The 6,426-nt window shown below is 42.7% G+C and overlaps 1 non-coding gene across 1 annotated transcript; it reads left to right on the forward strand.

Moving 5' to 3' along the window:
• The first annotated feature begins 5,809 nt into the window (after nucleotides 1-5,809).
• On the forward strand, nucleotides 5,810-5,916 carry LOC112084945. The gene has a single exon (XR_002898594.1). It is a non-coding gene; the product is annotated as a small nucleolar RNA R71 (small nucleolar RNA).
• Nucleotides 5,917-6,426: the final 510 nt, after the last annotated feature.

Raw genomic sequence — 6,426 nt, forward strand, 5'->3', positions numbered from 1 at the left:
AAGTTTTCTGTCCTTCCTCTGGCCAAGCACAGCTCCAACTGCTTAGTCTGAAGCATTAATCATAACCTCAAAGGGCAATGACCAATCAGGGGCCTGGACAATTGGTGCACTGATCAATGCCTCTTTGATCTTCTTGAAAGCTTCCTCACACCCAGAATAAAAGACAAATTAAACCTGTTTGCACAACAGCCTAGTTAGAGGCCTAGTTATTCTTGAAAATTCTTTGATGAATCTTCTGTAAAACCCTACATGCCCAAGGAAGCTTCTTATCCCTTTGACTGAGTTTGGAGCTTGCAGATTCACCATCACTTTCACCTTTGCTAGGTCCACTTCTATTCCAGCTTCTGAGACCTTGTGCCCCAACATTATTCCCTCTTGGACCATGAAGTGGCATTTTTCCCAATTTAACACCAAGCTGTGCTCCTCACATCTATCCAGCACTTGATAAAGATTAGACAAACAAGAGGAGAAAGAGTGTCCATAGACTGAGAAGTCATCCATGAAGACCTCTACTTTCTCCTCAATCAGATCTGAAAAGATAGACATCATGCAACGCTGGAAAGTAGCAGGAGCATTGCACAGCCCAAATGGCATGCTCCTATAAGCAATTGTCCCATGAGGACAGGTGAATGTGGTCTTCTCTTGGTCTCTTGGATCTATGGGGATTTGAAAGAATCCAGAGTAACCATCTAGAAAACAAAAGAAGGGATGGTTTGCAAGCCTCTCTAGCATTTGGTCAATAAAAGGCAAAGGAAAATGGTCTTTCCTAGAGGCTGCATTGAGCTTTCTATAATCTATAGACATCATGTGTCCAGTTATAGTCCTAGTAGCAATCAGCTCATCCTACTCATTTTTTATTACTGTCATTCCCCCCTTTTTGGGCACCTCATGGACTGGTGAAACCCATCTAGAGTCTGCGATTGGATAAATTATCCCAGCCTCTAGGAGTTTGAGAATCTCTTTCTTCACTACCTCTTTTAAGTTGGGATTGAGACGCCTTTGGTGCTCTATGGATGACATAGACTCTTCTTCTTAGTGAATCCTATGAGTACACAGGGAGGGTGAGATACCCTTTATGTCATCCAGAGAGTACCCAATGGCTCTCCTATGTTTCCTCAACTCTTTGAACAACCTATGCTCTTGGTCCTCTAACAGCATATCATTGATAATGATAGGATAAGACTCATTGAGACCTAAGAAAGCATACCTGAGCCCCTTGGGAAGAGGTTTGAGTTCCAGCTGAGGTGCCTTTGACTCATCCCAATCAGCACTGAAGTTGTCTTGCTCACACGGGCCAGCATGCTCCTTCACCTTATAACCCACGGCCATGACTCCTTGCACCGCTCCTTGGCTTGTGTTTGAGCCTTTGATACCCAAGACCTCAGGGCCACTTTGTTCCAGTTCCAAAAACCTTGCCTCAGGACCAAGTTCTCTTGCATTGTCCAAATACAGCTTGTATCCTTCACTATCCTCTGCTAAGAACCCATGGTCTCCTTGTTATTTGGTTAAAGCAACTTGAAGAGGATCATCAGTATTCAGTTTCTCAAGCAACTCATCAGCCAGTTGATCCATGGTCTCTACATAGAAGCATTGTCCTTCTATGGTGGGCTTCTTCATCATTTCATTAACATCAAACTTCAGCCTTTCAGAACCAAGTTGGAGCTCAATGATGCCACCTCTCACATCAATAATTGCTCTTGCTGTGGCTAAAAATGGTCTTCCTAAAATAAGAGGGACAACTGGTTCCTCATCCATCTCTAGCATCACAAAGTCTGTAGGCACTTCAAAACCACCTATCTTTACTGGCAGATCCTCTAGCATTCCAACAGGTAACCTCACAGATCTATCAGCAAGAACGAGGGAGATTCTTGCTGGCTTAAAAGTTCTAAAGCCCAGCTTTCTGGCAATGGAGAAAGGCATTAAGCTTACTGATGCACCCAAGTCACAAAGAAATCCAGCAAACATCAGAGGTCCTATAGCACAAGGGAGTGTGAAGCTCCCTGGATCAGTTAACTTCCTTGGAATTGACTTTCTCTGAATAATGGCACTGCACTCATGGCTCAATACCACCATACCTTGAAGTTCTTTAGTCTTGTTAAGAATAGCATATTTCAAGAACTTACCCAGCTTTGGCATCATTAGAAATGCTTCAATTAGAGGCATTGTGAGTGCTGTCTCATTGAGAGTCTTCTCAAATACAGCTCTTGTCTTGTCTACAAGCTGCTTCTTGAATCTCCCTGGAAATGGGAGCTTGGGTTGGTATGGAGGTGGTAGAACATATAGCTTTTCTGGTACATGTTCCTTTTCCACCTCCTTACCTTTTTCTTTCCTTCATCTTTCAGCAACTTGATCATCTTTTAAGGCTGCCTCCCCCTCAGTTTTATCATTGTCCTCAATGATCACATTGTTGTGCTCAATACCAGGTAGCTCTTTGCCACTTCTTAGTGTAATGGCTTTAGCATACTCCTTGGGTTTAGTTCAGGCTTACCAGGTAGTTGGCCTTGGTTCCTTGAGCTAGGGCCTGATTTTGCTTCATTTTCTTGATGTCCTGCTGCATGGATGCATACTGGCTTGCAAACACTTGTTGACCCTGAAGCAGCTGCTGTAGAATCCCAACCATATCTGACCCCATCTGTGGCTGCTGGTGAACAGGTGCTGACTGAAACTGATGCTGAACCGGCGCCTGCTGCTGGAACTGTGGTTCACTGAAGCCTGGTGGTGCCTTTGGCTGCTGCTGTGAACTGAAACCAGAACTCTGAAGTGGTTGCTGATGCTGACTGTAACCCTGATTCTGAGCAAACTGATTCTTTGGTTGAAAAGATCCTTAAAAGTTGTTTTTGGGAACAAAATTCTGTGGAGCTTGACAGGTAGGGTAGACTTGGTCTTGTGGGTTTGCTACATTGGGATTCATGTAAGAGAGGTTCTGATTGGCGTTGGCATACTGATACCTTTGGAACCTCTGATTCCCAATATAGTTTAGCTCTTCCTGAGTAAGACCATCTTCACTGATGTTCTCAAAGCATTGAGAAGGTTCCTCATACTCTCCTACAAAGTGCATTGGCTTTTGAGTAGCTGATAACTAAGGTTTTTAAGGCCTTAATAAGGGTTATCAATCCCCTTGTCAAAGTAGTATAAGGGGTGTCAATCCATGTGTGGTAGTTAGGCACTAGTGTATGTGATAAGTTCTTAAGTCAAGTGATCAAAGATGAGTTTTGGTGTGAACAAAGTAAAAAGAAAGCATAAAACAAGGAACAAACAAGCTATGATTAATGAACTAAGCAAGCAAATAAAACAAGATGATGGTGATTAAGCAAATGATAAAAGTTAAACCTCTAGATGTGATCATTGATTAGGGTGCTTTAGATATTGAATCATGATGCTAAGAACATAATGCAACACTTGCTACTCTTTAGTCTAGGCTTCTTAATCAGATTAATTCATTCCCATGACAATAATCCCTTTGCAAATAACTTAATCAAGTCTAACAACCATTAGATATAATCAAGCAATCAGCAAGCATAATGCATCAAGCCTAATAAGTGACCAAACAATCTCTCAACCAAGAAGACTGAATCTTATACAGAAAGACATAACAAGCAATCACATGATCTCAAACATTTCAACTTAGAACTCTAATCTAGACTAATCCTCTCATGAAGGCATTAATCTCTACACTAATCCACTTTCAAACCAAATCATCATTTGTGAAATATGAATCAATGAGCATTAAGAAACAGTTCTAATATGTCATTCATGCATTTAACAAATCATTCCCATGATGAAAAAGGCATAAACCCTTAAGTTAGCTCATTCAGGCATTTCATCAAACACCTTGTGGGTGGAGAAATGCCTATGTTCTAGATCAAGCTTATAATGAGAGATCTAGCATTAAGAGCAGCTAACTAAGGAAATGAAATGAGAATCTAGACCCTAAACATCACAAATCAAACATCTAAGCACCCTAATCTACACACCTAGAAGTTTAAAAGATGACTACTCACTAATCATGAAGAACACATCTAATCTTTTGCAAGAGATGATGTTAATCATGATTGGAAGCAGAAATGAGATGATGAGATGATAAGAAACAGCTTTGGAATGATCAAATCCCTTAGATATCTCTTAATCAAACTCGTTTTTACACTAAAAAGGAAAGAGAAACAAGAGAAAAAACAAAGCTTAAGTCTTGGAAAAAACCCTAAAAAGCATATATTGTGTCTCTTGCAGACCGGGTCAGCCCAGGACACCACCCTAAAAAGCATATATAGTGCCATGGCTTGATTTACACCATGTCTAGTGGCCGTGTCTCTTCTTTTCTGGGTTTGGGTGATGAACTTCTTGGATTTCCACGGTCTAGTAGCTCTTGGTCAAGTCCCGTGGCAAGTGGTCGTGTCAAACGCCGAAGGTGTGTAAAATTTGCCACGGTCAAGTCCTAGACCGTGGCATTGAAACCGTGTCAAGTGCCGAATGCTTGTAAAGTTCTTCCCAGCAAAGTGTTTGTTTGCCACGGTCAAGTGTAGACTGTGGCATGAAGATCATGTCATTCGCCGAAGGTGTGCAAAAGTTTCCACGAACAAGTCCCAGACCGTGGCATTCATCGCGGCATGTTTCACTTAGGTCGCATCATTCAGGGTTGTCTGGACCACTTCGCATTCCGGAGATTGTAACGCATAAGATACTTGTCCGAATTGAGTGATTCCGGTTGCAGAGGACAGAGGGCTCATATATCTCTAACTTTGGTGAAGGAAGATTTGGTGCTTGGGACGTGGAAGGCTTCCTGGAGGGCTCATCTTTGCAGTGCATTTACACGATCAGAGAGAGAGACGTCTATACATGTGTCCATTCCGGAGACCGTATCTTCCTACTAATTGCTCCGAATTGAATTATCTTGGACGTCCTGGAAAGAGGACTCAAATGTCTCTGATTCTCATGAAGGCTCCGGAAACTGAATCGGCCTGGAAGTGCACCGTCCTTCGCATTCTTCAGAGCTCATCGGCTTGGTTCAAAACAGCAGCGAGACAGGGATTTCTTCCGACGAGCTTAACTTTCTGCTCACGAGTCCGAATTCCATGATTCTACTTGCTATGGAACCGTGATCCAATCCTCTCCAACTTTGATGAAGCACCCGACAACTGAATCTGACCGGAGGTTCCCCGGACGGGCGATTTCAGAAACGTGTCTGCACCCGGAGATTTTGGCCCAGAGATTCAATAGCCGGTACGCGTTTTGGCCGATAAGGTCTACCCGCAGTACATGAAAATGGCCGATAAAAACCTTCCTGGTACGCAAGAATGGCCGAGAACCTCCAAAAACCCAATTTCACCACTTTTCAAGCTTTGATCACCATTCCACTTCCTGGATTTAGCTTTTCAGCTCCAAATAGCTCCAAATACACCTGATAAACACTCAAAACATGCGAAGACTCATTGGGACCTAATGCATCTCCTAAGTTCTAAAACAAACCCTAAGGACCTAAAATGCATGAAATAAAACATGATTTGGAATGAAATATGCAACCTAAATGATGCAAATTATGGACATATCAGTAGCCAATAACACCTTGTCCAGCTTGCTTTCAAGTGTTTTAAAGTCCTTCTCATACCTTTGATCCCTGCTTGAACTCTCACTCCTATTGGCTCTATCAAAGTCTTCTCCATATGTATCATTGCTCATTGCTAAGTTCTCAACCAGCTCTAAAGCAGCATGAATCTCCTTTCCCAGAAAGTTTCCATTGGAGGCAGTATCCAGCTGGTTCCTAATCTTGGGAAGAGCCCCTCTATAGAGTGTGCTGAGAAGAGAAGCCTCACTAAACCCATGGTGTGGGCATTGGTTAGTGTACCTCTTGAATCTCTCATATGCTTCACTAAAACTCTCATTGCTATGTTGAGTGAAACTGGAGATTTGGTTTCTTAGCTTTGCTGTTTTGGAAGTTGAGAAGAACTTAGACAGAAATGCCTGCTTGCATTGCTCCCAAGTCTGAATGGAGCCTCTTGGGAGATTCTTCTCCCATCGGTGTGCTTTGTCACCAAGACTGAAGGAGAATAATCTGAGCTTGAAGCTATCCTCAGATACTCCATTTATCTTTGTCAAGTCACAGACTTTATCAAATTGGTCCAAGTGTTCCAAGGGATCTTCCATTGCCAATCCATGGAACTTGGAGTTTTGGACCATATGTAAGGATGCCTTCACTTCAAAATTGTTGTTTTGCACAGGTGGTGCTTGAATCCCTGCTCCATACTGATGAGCATTGGCCCTGTCATTTTCTCCAACATAGATCTGTGGCTGCTCATATCTCCTTGGTTGGTTTTGGAAGGGCTGTTGGTGGTGAGCCTATTGTCTTTGCTGTACATTGGCCCGGTGCCTTTGCTGATGAGTTGGAGCTTGTCCCAGGTGGACATAAGCTTGCTGTTGATGCACCTGTTCCTG

This window comes from Eutrema salsugineum, unplaced genomic scaffold, assembly GCF_000478725.1.
Source record: "Eutrema salsugineum unplaced genomic scaffold, Eutsalg1_0 scaffold_4, whole genome shotgun sequence".
NCBI lineage: Eukaryota > Viridiplantae > Streptophyta > Magnoliopsida > Brassicales > Brassicaceae > Eutrema > Eutrema salsugineum.